This window comes from Myxocyprinus asiaticus, chromosome 27 (assembly GCF_019703515.2).
Source record: "Myxocyprinus asiaticus isolate MX2 ecotype Aquarium Trade chromosome 27, UBuf_Myxa_2, whole genome shotgun sequence".
NCBI lineage: Eukaryota > Metazoa > Chordata > Actinopteri > Cypriniformes > Catostomidae > Myxocyprinus > Myxocyprinus asiaticus.
Window position 1 is genome coordinate 28503607 of NC_059370.1, and position 12791 is coordinate 28516397.

A 12791-nucleotide genomic window follows, 5' to 3' on the forward strand; every position below is an offset into this window, starting at 1 on the left:
TTGAGGATGGACAGTAATTTTCTGAATACATCTGGACACACTGAAGAATATAGCTCATTAGTTCTTTGACTTTTTGGTGCATCCTTTTCATGAATGCATACGCTAAATTCAGCCATTCCTTTTAAACATAGTTTAAAAAAAAATCTCCAAACAGTTTTGTCAGATTTTTAAGTAATAATGGGGGCATAAAGACTATAATTTTTAAGGCATGCTGTTTAATCTCGTTATTCATTATAACCTCACAATGAGGACTTTAACTGCATCATTTTATTTATTTATTTATTTATTTTACAGCATCATTTTCTTTAAAGCTGCTTTGAAACAATGTGTGTTGTGAACATTGTTGTGCTACACAAATAAATATAATTTGACTTGACTATTGCAGCGTGTTGTTTCGGTGACTGCAACCATCGTTTTCATTAAGGTGCTTGGCAGATAACTATCAGTGAAACAGAGGTAACGAGAGAAGAATCCTGTGATAATTTTTGCAGTACATTTTTCTCCGCACCTTCCAGCCAACAACAAAGATAAGAAGAGTAATGACAGATAAAAATCACTCACAGTAGGAAGGAATACATTTACTTCAAAAAATGGATTTGCACAGATTGTTCTTTTTAGTATCATTAACAGTAATGTGATACACATGCCTCCGGTGACCTTTTCACAGTATTACATATTCCCAGCTGACTCATTCATTAGTATGGCAGTGCAAACAGAAGGCAGAACTCAGCCATCCATCTAGAGAGTGAGCAAGAGAGATAGAGAAATAGTGAGAGAAAGAGAGAGAGGGAGAGAGTGTAAGAGCTCTTAGCCCTGGAGGATGGAGGGAGAGGCACTAAAGCATTTCATTTGTGATTTGGCACTTCTGACAAGATTCATCCGTAGCTGATCATATGCCTTCAATGAATAAATTTTCCAGAATCAATGGGAGAGTCAAAGGCACATTAATTGTCCGCTATCAAGAGCTCCATTTGGAAAAAAGAAGCCCATCTGTGCCTTTTGCATCTGGCTGACAGGAGGAACACATGGTAGTTTTATATGTCAACAGCTATTAGCAGTACATTTCAGCTAAATGACAAATAAAATATAACGATTCATTAAAATAAAGCTTTGCTGCTTCAAGAAACAGCAGTGAAGCATGGAACAGAAGCAGTTGAATGACTGATTACATGCAGTCCAAAGATTTTGCTGTATATGCCAATGTTTGATTCAATTAGATGTACTCAATGTTCTTTTATTATAGGGAAGCTAATGAAAGATATTGCAAGACTAGTCCAAACTCTTAGGGACTAACTGGCAATCACCTTATCAGAAGCACAGGCTAATGTTGTGGCTAGTGTGACTAACCACAAAGCTCCTTATTTTTCTGCCGCAAATGGATTGTACGCACTTTGTTTACATGCGTTGGCACCATGTTTACTCAATGAGATTTTACACTTGAATGGCTCTTGGTCTCTTTTTCTCCACTGCAATATTTCCAGTCATGCCCCCATGTTCTCTCTCCCCAGCTCCCCAAGCTTCCTATTTTAACAAGCCAATAAACTCCAGAGTGGGTGACATACTAATACAAATTTAAACTTCTGGATAGGTTATGGGTGACTGACAGTATGTGAATGTATGTGTGCATGTGTGTGAAAGAGGGAGAGAGACAGTGAGAAAGAGCGTATGTATGTGTGTGTGGCTCTATCCTGGTAAGATGCTTCATTTCGAGAGCAGTGGAACATAATCCTGAACCTCCTGGTTGGATTTGTTGGAATGTGTGAGAGGGAGGATTTTAGCACCATGAGCCCAACGCCAAAGAGATGCAGACTTCACGCCATCTGTCTCCCCCTTCACTCCTCTACTTGCCAAACTTGCCTTTTTTCTCTCTTTTTCTCTGTCTCCCTCTTCACAGAAGTAAGGGACATAGAAGAATCAAGTCACTGACTGCAGGGCTCCGGCAGTTGAAGCGCTTCACAGCGATATTAAAAATCCCTCAGTGTTGGGTTATTTTCATTAGTGTCCCAAAAAATGACATTTAATTAGGCTGTATTAGCCTGTTCAGTTTATTGACAGCTGCATGAAAATAATTGCCTGTTCTTTTACCATATGAGCAACATTTTGTTGAAGAGAGCCACAGCATTCATATGGGAAATGTTGTATGTTCTACAATAATCTTCTGTCTGCTGAAATTAAACAGTTCAAAATCTCCCAGAATTATAGTCATTTGATTATTTTATTTGACATGAAGGAAAGTGAATGTGGCTTATATGAGATTTTAAATTGTTAAACACATTTGAAGTATTAAAATATACCTGGAAATGTCTCAGAGGCTGCATCCTGTGAGGAGAAAGAAAATTACAGAATTATATCTACAATACACACATTAGGTTGACAGAATAAATATGTCTGCTCACATGTGTAAAGAGACATGGAATCAGTGTTGCCTCATTAAAACCAGACCAGATATCCTCATCAGATGAAGCAAAGTGCTCTGATGGGCTTGACCTCTGGCCCGCTCCCCATGTGGGCTGCTGGGCCAGGGCAAAGCCAACTCAGATGCTGCATGGGTCCCACTCAGCAACCCAGCCAGCAGAAGGGAAAAGGAGACAGTGGTAGCCCAGGCAGCCCATGACCCTCGTTGAGCTCCAGGTGGCAGAGAGACAAGCAGGGGGCCTTTGATGCTGACCTCCGGTCATTCTGCTCGAATGGATCTTACCATTGATCTGGCCTGCCATGATAGGGAGGGGTGCCAGGTGCCCCCAATGTGGTAGAGGATGAAGCACAAATGGAAGGAGCACTGGAGGTGTGCTGATCCTGTAGTTCAGCAAGGCCAGCACTCAGGAGCCAATCTGGAATGCCTGCTTCATGGTAGATGGACATGAGAGAGCTGGTAGACCAAGAAGGTTAAAATGATTTAACTAGTGCTGCTGCTCTGCAACTCTACAATTCTATTCTATGCTAATCTTACATATTGTAGATATGAGATTATGTTTTGATGCAATCTCAGGGGGAAAGATTAAATTAACTCTTGATTCTGTATTTTCCCCCAAATTGATAGTCAAGCAAATCAAAGGTCTGAATAAAAGATAAGAAATAGGGGACCAGGGCTAGTTGTCACACAAGAAAGTTGACAAAGTGACTATATCTCAGTAACAATGAGATTTGGAGTCAAAAATGTAACTATGCAAATGTGAGTTTTCTTTGGCAGAGTGTTTGTATGTTGGTTTCAAACACCTACCTACAAAGAACCCTGTTTTAAAAATAATGATTTTTATGAAATCTACTATTCAAAGAAAAATTTCACTATTATGATAATTTTGTTAGCTTAAGGGTAAAAAAGTAAGTATAATCAAACCACAATGGCATACATTTAGGTATGGGTCAACTATATTATGAAGGCATATATTTACAGAAGGTTTTAATGTGTTCTTAGGACAAAAATAATTTTCACGCAAGGTCTGGCAAGTTGTCACATTTTTATCATACAGGTTGTTGCATGTGTTTTAAATGCCATTAATGTATACAATTCATCAAATACAGTATACAGTGCATTCATAAAATATTCAGACCCCATTTTTTTCTTCACATTTTGTTATATTGCAGCCTTATGCTAAAATGCTTTAAATTATAATAATTTATTTTATTTTATTTTTTCAAATCAATCAACACTCCATACCCCATAACGACAAAGCAAAAAACAGATTTTTGATAACTTTACAAATGTATTAAATATAAAAACTGAAATATCACACTGACATAAGTAGTCAGACCCTTAACTCAGTACTTAGATGAAGCACCTTTGGCAGCGATTACAGCCTCAAATCTTTTTGGGTATGATGAGACAAGCTTTTCACACCTGGATTTGGGGATTTTCTGCCATTCTTCTCTGCAGATTCTCTCAAGCTCTGTCAAGTTGGATGGGGACCGTAGGTGGACAGACATTTTCAGGTCTCTCCAGAGATGTTCGATTGTGTTCAAGTCCGGTCTCTGGCTGGGCCACTCAAGGACATTTACAGAGTTGTCCCTAAGCCACTCTTGTGTTGTCTTGGCTGTGTACTTAGGGTCATTGTTGGAAGGTGAACCTTCGGCCCAGTCTGAGGGCTTGAGTGCTCTGGACCAGGTTTTCATTAAGGATATCTCTGTATTTTGTTGCATTCAGCTTTCCATCAACCCTGACCTGTCCCCCAGTCCCTGCCGCTGAAAAACACCTCCACAGCATGATGCTACCACCACCATGCTTCACTGTTGAGATGGTATTGCGCAGATGATGAGCGGTGCCTGGTTTCCTCCAGACATGACGCTTGGAATTGAGGACAATCTTCGTTTTATCAGACCAGAGAATCTTGTTTCTCACAGTCTTAGAGTCCTTTAGGTGCTTTTTTGTATCTTGCACTGAGGAGAGGCTTCTGCTTGGTCACTCTGCCATAAAGCCCAGATCGGTGGAGTTTTGCAGTGATGGTTGTCCTTCTGAAAGATTCTCCCATCTCCACACATGATCTCTGGAGCTCAACCAGAGTGATCATCAGGTTCTTGGTCACCTCTCTTACCAAGGCCCTTCTCCCCTGATTGCTCAGTTTGGCAGGGCGGCCAGCTCTAGGAAGAGTACTGGTTGTTCCAAACTTCTTCCATTTAAGAATTATGCAGGCCACTGTGTTCTTGGGAACCTTCAATGCAGCCAAAAAAATGTGTAGCCTTCCCCAGATCTGTGCCTCGATACAATCCTGTCTCTGAGCTCTGCAGTCAGTTCCTTTGACCTAATGGCTTGGTTTATGCTCTGATATGCATTTTCAGCTGTGAGACCTTATATAGACAGGTATTTACCTTTCCACACCTTCATGTCCAATCAATTGAATTTGAATTTCAAATGTAGAAACATCTCAGAGATGATCCAGAGAAATGGGATGCACCTGAGCTAAATTTCAAGTGTCATTGCAAAGGGTCTGAATACTTATGTCAATGTGATATTTTAGTTTTTTCTTTTTAATAAATTTGCAACGTTATCATAAATCTGGTTTTTCCTTTGTCAATATGGGGTTTGGAGTGTATATTGATGTGCAAAAAATAATAATTTAAAGCATTTTAGCATAAGGCTGCAACATAGCAAAATTTGAAAAAAAATGAAGGGGTCTGAATACTTTATGAATGCACTGTATGATGGCCAACAAAATGATTTGATATTTTTGTACATTATCTCTTTCATTTTTGTTTTTTCATTAATCATTTTCTGCTTTATAATTATTTTAAAATTTTACATTTTTACAAAACCTATAATAGGCTGATGGTGGGGTTTAGGTATGGGTATGGGTAGCTCAATATCTCATGGCTAACAGCTAACAGAAAAATTGTTTTTTGAAGACAAGATTTCAATGTATGTGGATATACAACAAATGGCTTTCAAAATAAATAAATAAATACACACATACATTTTTTTCTTTTGGTTTGTTATTCTGTAGATCTGCATTGACAACACACACAAAAGAGAAAACATGCCAATGAAAAAAAGTTTGATTTATCATCATATGACCTGAACTAAAAAAAAAAAAAAAAAAGCATAAAAATACAACAAACCCACATGCAAAGGGTTATGTAAATCTTCAAAATCTTTATTTTCCATATCTATGTTTGCACACACATACACACACACACACACACACACAAATCAGTTCATAAGCACATATACTCAGCAAGAGGTATGATCTTACCACTCCCCCCGGTGCTGCCACAATATTGGGAAGAGGCAGATAAAAAAAAAGAATGTGAGAGATTGCACAAGACATTTCACCTGCATTTTTCTGCTCCTTTCAAAGTACCAGGTCCCACTCTGCCCCCTCATGTAGCAGTCTATATGCTATAATCACTAGCCTATAAACACAGCCCAGAAGACCTGCCTTAAAGGCTGAGAGGAGAGTGGAGAAAACAAGCATCCACAGAGTCAGAAGTAGTCTGTGTGCTATTATTAATAAGGCATTGAAAAAGAGAGTGCTTCAAAGCATACAGGAGCCACGCTATCGTGCATGAAAGTAACATAGTATGGCTTAATGTCTCCTGAGGCATCTTATGGTGATGCAGCTTTGATTTGAAATGCATTGTGTGGCAAATGGATTTGCACTAGTGGAGGGTGAGGATGCCGTGTGGCAACACACCATAATTTAAAAACCTGATCTCACAAGCTCTTCAAAGCCTTCATGAGTGAGAATGTTTGGAACTCAACGATGGGGTCTTACTTCATAAACAAGACCTGACCACACTTGGAAGTTCCATTGATTTTCATTTCATATGGACCAAGAAAGACTCGCATTGCAGTTTCTGAGTATATCACACCCCTGAGGAGGTAGTTAAATAATTTTTAGCTGTTTACAGACAGACGTCTTTCATTTTTGCCTCTGTCTCCATCCACAATAAATATTATTAACCATCCAAAAACAAACCCCTGTATAGCCCCAGTCTTAGCAGAACAGAAAGGCTCCAAGACATACAGCACTGTATGTTGCTCTGACAGAGGATGTCTTAATCACTGAGGATTATCGGGCTTAGTTAGCTGCTCCGAATTATGGGCAGAATTTTGAAATGATAAGCAAATGAGGCCTTTGAAAAGCTACAGTATGTCAAGGAGGTGGTGCAGCAGATTGGCCTACTAGCACATATCAAAATTGGCAATGCCCCAGAATAGAAGGTTATTCTTCTAATAGGACTCTAGAACTGCTGGTTGACAATGTTCCCACCTTTCCTCTTGGAAACAACTAGAACCTTACAGACGGATTGGGGGTGGGAATTCTGTCTCACGTTTTCTTCCCCTGGCAAATGACACACTTCATGGTTACAAAATGTTGGGTCCCTGAACAGACTTCACAGTTTTATAAATAAAATGTGTGGCATAAGGACAAAAATGGTCATATTTAATCCCACTTTGAACCCAAATGAGGGAACTGATGTAAGACATCCCACCCCCATGCCTTCTGTATCATAATTGTTTTCTCTTTCCAAAAATGTCATATACACTCTGTGTCTATACAGTATATGACTATAATTCATAAATTCCAAATCTGTGTCAAATGTTAAATAGATTCACTTAAATGTAATACAACCAATGCTGGCAACCATAACACATGGGAGAATGATTAGGCACTTTAAGCATGGCCAGTTCTTAAAGTGTGCGACTGACCTTTCACATATTTAATTTCAAATGAAAGAACTCAAAGATATACTACATGGCCTCACACAGCCCCTCAAACAACAACATCAGCTCAATGCATGACTAAAACAAAAACACTACCATTCTTTGAAAGAATAAAATTTTGAACTCATTCAAATGTAATGAGTTTATTGTTTCTGTATGCATTAGACTTGCACTGAAACAATCTCAGGCATCACACAAAGACCAAAAGTGTCTTTATCCTAAATGACTACCACATCTCTGTCATAGATAGAAATGATAGCAAATTACACAACACAATGAACAACACTTTCTTTTTCTTTTCCCCTTTTGTCCTATATATTTTGATTACAATATTTAAGATTTTCATGTAAACTATGTTCTGTGGGATGTGGTATAATATATCTATAGCCTACAGATATTGTTCTCGACATCCCTGCTTTTGTTTACTCATGTTGTCAGAACAGACTATTTATTTTTTACACCACAGGCCATACCACCAAAGCATTATTCCTCAGTGAGCATTAACTTCAAAAGTGTTTTCAATACACATTTCACTTTAAGTAAAATTTTTAAATAAGACAGCTCTGTGGGTGCCCCATGACCCTGAAAATTCACTGCACCTCCATTATTTGTCTTGTGAGCTGCGGGTGTCCCAAGTTTCTTAGGAGATAAGCAGTCCTGCCTCTAAAAAAAAAACGTAATGTGTCAGGGAAGGAAAGGGGGAAAAAGCAGAATGAGCAGACTTGTGCAGATCAAAATGACTAAGACAGAGAACCAAAATATCTAAAAAGAGAATAAAAGAAGATTTGCAATGTAAGCCCAAGAAAACCATTTGAAGTTGTAGGGTAAATATACCATATCCTTTGTACAATACAATTGTTAAAAAGTTATTTTTGCACTTCACTCAAGCTAATATTTTTAAAGCATATTGTCTAACTTCACCAAAAAACAATGTGCTGATTCAATAAAATGCTTGGACATAGGTGACTAAAAGGGATGCTAGCTTTTGGGGCAGATGAAGACTGGGGTGTTTTGAGGAGCTTTGGGAATAGGGAGGGTGATAGGAGGAGGGGGAAATGAAAAGAAAATGCCAGTAGTGCCCACTCAGCTATTTTCCCAGTCAAGATCAAAGACAAAGCTGGACTGGCCGCACCGCGGGAAACTTGAAATGTGCCCTGCCTTTGTTTGCTGTTGCTAGGAGACTTAGAGACAGCTAAAAGTGTTTTCAGAAAGCTACAGGATCAAAAACATATCAAATATAAATTTTTTAGACTGCCATGTTTAAGGCTGAGTATTGCAATTTACTTGGGTGATTCAACAAGTGCAATAAATACTGATTTCTCTATTTCTCAGCATTGATCATATATAGAAATACACATTTTCTTTTTCTTTTTTTTTCTTTTTTTAAGGGGCTGTAGAATATGACTACAGTGGGATCCACGTGTCAATGAGCTGTCCTGAACTCCAATATATGGTAATATACAGCTTGCACTATACTGGTTTTATGTGGGTTTTTGTGATAAAAATTAAATTAGAGTGAGTGTGAGAGAGAGAGAGAGAGAGAGAGAGAGAGAGATTAATCATCAGAGCATGTATATTTCCTCCTCTTAAGCAACAATTCTACTAATGGGTGTCTGGAGTGCATGTTACTGGGAGCTCATTAGCCATTATTAGTCTAACACTCAAATAAATGTCAGAATGTGCTGAGCAAGAGCCGCTGGTAATGGGCCCTGGGTATTATCAAGTTAACTGCTCATTTAGGAATGTGTGTCATATCTGATAAAGAAAAATGTGAATTACAGTGTGATGATCATGAACCGCTGGTATATTTACTTTGTGTGGAATGATTAAAGCAAAGATGTGCAGGTTAAGTCTGACATCATCTTGAGGGTGGCGGACTACGTGCTGTAATGCTCAAGGCCCATTGAAATAACCAGAATGGCTCATGAAGAATAAATAGCCATGTAAGCACCTGCATTTAAATCTGTGCAATTACTTTACGTCGTTTGCAATGTGTCCACTTAACCTGACTATAATATATGACCATGCTGAGCCCAGACTCTTGCTCTGTGTCACGAATGGGGAAGGAATTCTATTCTGTCACTGGAATGTATCCATGCCCTTGAGTGCAGTTGTGTACTTGGGACAGAGCATGCCAATCCTCTTGCGCAGCATCATGCCCCACTCCACCGAACTTGAACATATTTTACCTACTTTAATTTGCCAGTGTCAATGTTTATAAACTTATGATTATCCGGAAAGAGTTCTCCCTAATGATTAGATACAGAACCACTGCAGTCTCAATAGACCTTATTCAGAGTTGCACATTATTTAAATGTTGACAGGAATGAAAATGAAAAATGAAACTGTGAGGGATAGATTTAATGAAATATTCTGGGTTCAATACAAGTTAAAGGGATAGTTCACCCAAAAATGAAAATTCTCTTATCATTTACTCACCCTAATGCCATCCCAGATGTGTATGACTTTCTTTCTTCTGCAGAACACAAATTAAAACTTTTAGAAGAATATTTCAGCTCTGCAGGTCCACACAATGCAAGTGAATGGGTGCCAGAATTTTGAAGTTCCAAAATCCACATAAAGTGAGCATAAAAGTAATCCATATGACTCAAGTGGTTAAATCTATATGATCAGACACAAAATGATAGGTGTGGGTGAGAAGCAGATCAATATCTAAGTCATTTTTTATCATAAATTCTCTGCCCTGCAAATCACCAAAAACACAAGAAGAAGAATGGAAAGTGAAGCTGAGATTGACTGAGCAGGAAGCAGAATTTATAGTAAAAAAGTACTTAAATATTTATCTGTTTCTCACCCATACCTATCACATCGCTTCAGAAGATATGGATTTAAGCACCAGAGTCGTCTGGAGTACTTTGTTGCACTTATGCGGATTTTGGAGCTTTTGGAGATGGCACCCATTCACTTGCATTATATGGACCTACAGAGCTTATAGGAAAATCTTAATTTGTGTTCTGCAGAAGAAAGAAAGTCATACACATCTGGGATGGCATGAAGGTGAGTAAATGATGAATTTTCATTTTTGAGTGAACTAACCCTTTCAGCTCAATCAAAATCATTTGTGGCATACTGTACATTACAAAATAAATTTCTCACTCGTCCCTCCTATTCTTTCCAGTGGGGCACTTACAATGGAAGTGAATGGGGCCAATCCTTAAACGTTCAAATACTCACAGTTTATACTCAAAATATAGCTACAAGAAGTAAGCTATATGCGTGTCAACATGATTTTAGTGATAAAATAGCTTACTAACCTTTTCTGCAGTGGTGTAATAATGTCTGAAAAGAGGTGGGCATATGGTCTCTAAAATGTATATGCATGTACAGTACACTACTAAGAACCATGGTATGGTAACTTGATGTTAAATATGAATTTAAATTAATAGGTCTCATTTATGTTGCTTTCATTTGGCTTCTATGAATTTTTAAAACTTTATAATTAATCTAATTAATAAACTAATACATACATAATACGCAATAAACTGTTAAGCATTGTATAGCTAATGTGAGTGTAGTAATGTTCACGTTAACACGTTATCTTGTATTACCATATAAAGCCTACATAAGAATTTATAGTTATTTGTTTTATTTGTGTAATGTGCTTTTCTGTGTATAGCAAAATTGTTTTCCTACTTATAAATATAAATATAAATTATTTGATATCATGTGAAAAAGGCACCACTGACAGCAGTAAAAGGCACACACACACACACAAAAAAAAAAAATTGATGTAATTACGGGGCACAGCTGTCCAGCATCTGCGAAGAGCATCAAAAACTAGCCTGGGTGCAATAACATGCAGTATTTTCAGTTTAATTGCATAGGTTAAATGTAAATGTATATGTAATCTAGTCAGGCCCCATTTCCAGCAGCCATCACTCCAACACCTTATCCTTGAGTAATCATGCTAAATTGCTAATTTGGTACTAGAAAATCACTTGCCATTATATCAAACACAGTTGAAAGCTATTTGGTTCGTTAAATTAAGCTTTACATTGTCTTTGTGTTTGTTTTTGAGTTGCCACAGCATGCAATAGACTGGCATGTCTCAAGGTCAATATTAGGTCAAAAATGGCAAAAAAGAACCAGCTTTCACTAGAAACTCATCAGTCAGTCATTGTTTTGAAGATGAAGGCTATACAATGTTTGAAATTGCCAAAAAACGGAGGATTTCATACAAAGGTGTACACTACAGTCTTCAAAGACAAAGGACAACTGGCTCTAACAAGGACAGAAAGAGATGTGGAAGGCCAGATGTACAACTAAACAAGAGAATAAGTACATCAGAGTCTCTAGTTTGAGAAATAGACACCTCACATATCCTCAGCTGACAGCTTCATTTATTTCTACCCGCTCAACACCAGTTTCATGCACAACAGTAAAGAGAAGACTCAGGAGTGCAGGCCTTATTGGAAGAATTGCAAAGAAAAAGACACTTTTGAAACAGAAAAACAAAAAGAAAAGGTTAAAGTGGGCAAAGAAACACAGACATTGGACAACAGATAATTGGAAAAGAGCGTTACGGATCATAACCCCACTGAGCTTTTGTGGGATCAGCTAGACTGTAAGGTGCGTGAGAAGTGCCCGACAAGACAGCCTATGGCAAGTGCTATTTGGACAAACTGCAAAGCAGTCATTGCTGTACTTGGAGGATTTTTTGATGAGAACTCTTTGAAGTAGTTTAAGAAGTTCTGAAAAAAAAAATTCTAATTGTAGTAGTAATTTTTCATGTTATTAAATGTCCTGACTATACACTGTGATTAGTTGAATGCCACTTTGGTGAATAAAAGTACCAATTTCTTTCCATAAGAGCAAAATCTGTACATTATTCCAAACTTTTGGCCGCCAGTGTATATGTGTGTGTGTTTATATATGTTTAGCAGGGAAATACATTTACAGCGCAAATTATTAAACGCTGTAAATGTCCCGCCCCACTTAAAAAAACACACACACAATTCACTCAACTGTGCTGTGGCATCGCTTTAGTAGATTGAAAAAGTTCCAGGTCAAAAGACTGCTCGTTCTTCTTGCGGCCATACGTATCATCACTTATTTTAGGTGGGCATACGCAAAATCCTAAGAAAGATAGGTGGGCATAGGCTACGGCGTATGCCTTAGACTACACTACTGCTTTTCTGTGAAACATTATATTATATCAAACTTCGTTGCCATGATGACGTAACCTCATAAACCCTTAAAAGATCGCAAAAACAACGATTTAAACAACGTAACAGCTCAAATAATACTTTAGTTTTAACAGAAGAATTGTGCTTTTATATAATGAAAAGCTTCACATTTCTGCTTTTAAACACTCCAAAAAATTGGCCCCATTCACTGCCATTGTAAGTGCCTCACTGTAACTTCTAATTTTTCTTCTTCTTTTTCTTTTCTTTTTTTTTTTTTTTTTTTTTTACAGATTTATACAGTGCATGTCATTGTACAAATTGTAGGCCTAAATCTATCCTTCACAGCCTCGTTTTCATTCCCATCAAAAATTTAATATTGTGCTACCCTGAATATGGTCTGTAAGTGTCTCAATAATAATTAACGTAGCCTACATCACAGGCCCAACTCGTGCTGAGTGCGTAATTGTTTTTGTTCATGTGAGCCC

At 37.9% G+C, this 12791-nt stretch overlaps 1 long non-coding RNA gene across 1 annotated transcript in view; it reads right to left on the reverse strand.

Moving 5' to 3' along the window:
* Positions 1 to 550: 550 nt before the first annotated feature.
* The window catches only part of LOC127417976 (uncharacterized), a 99957-nt gene continuing 87716 nt past the window's right edge, over positions 551 to 12791 (reverse strand). Inside the window, exon 3 of the long non-coding RNA XR_007893351.1 lies at positions 551 to 2869. This is a non-coding gene — a long non-coding RNA (uncharacterized LOC127417976). The remainder of the gene's footprint in view (positions 2870 to 12791) is intronic.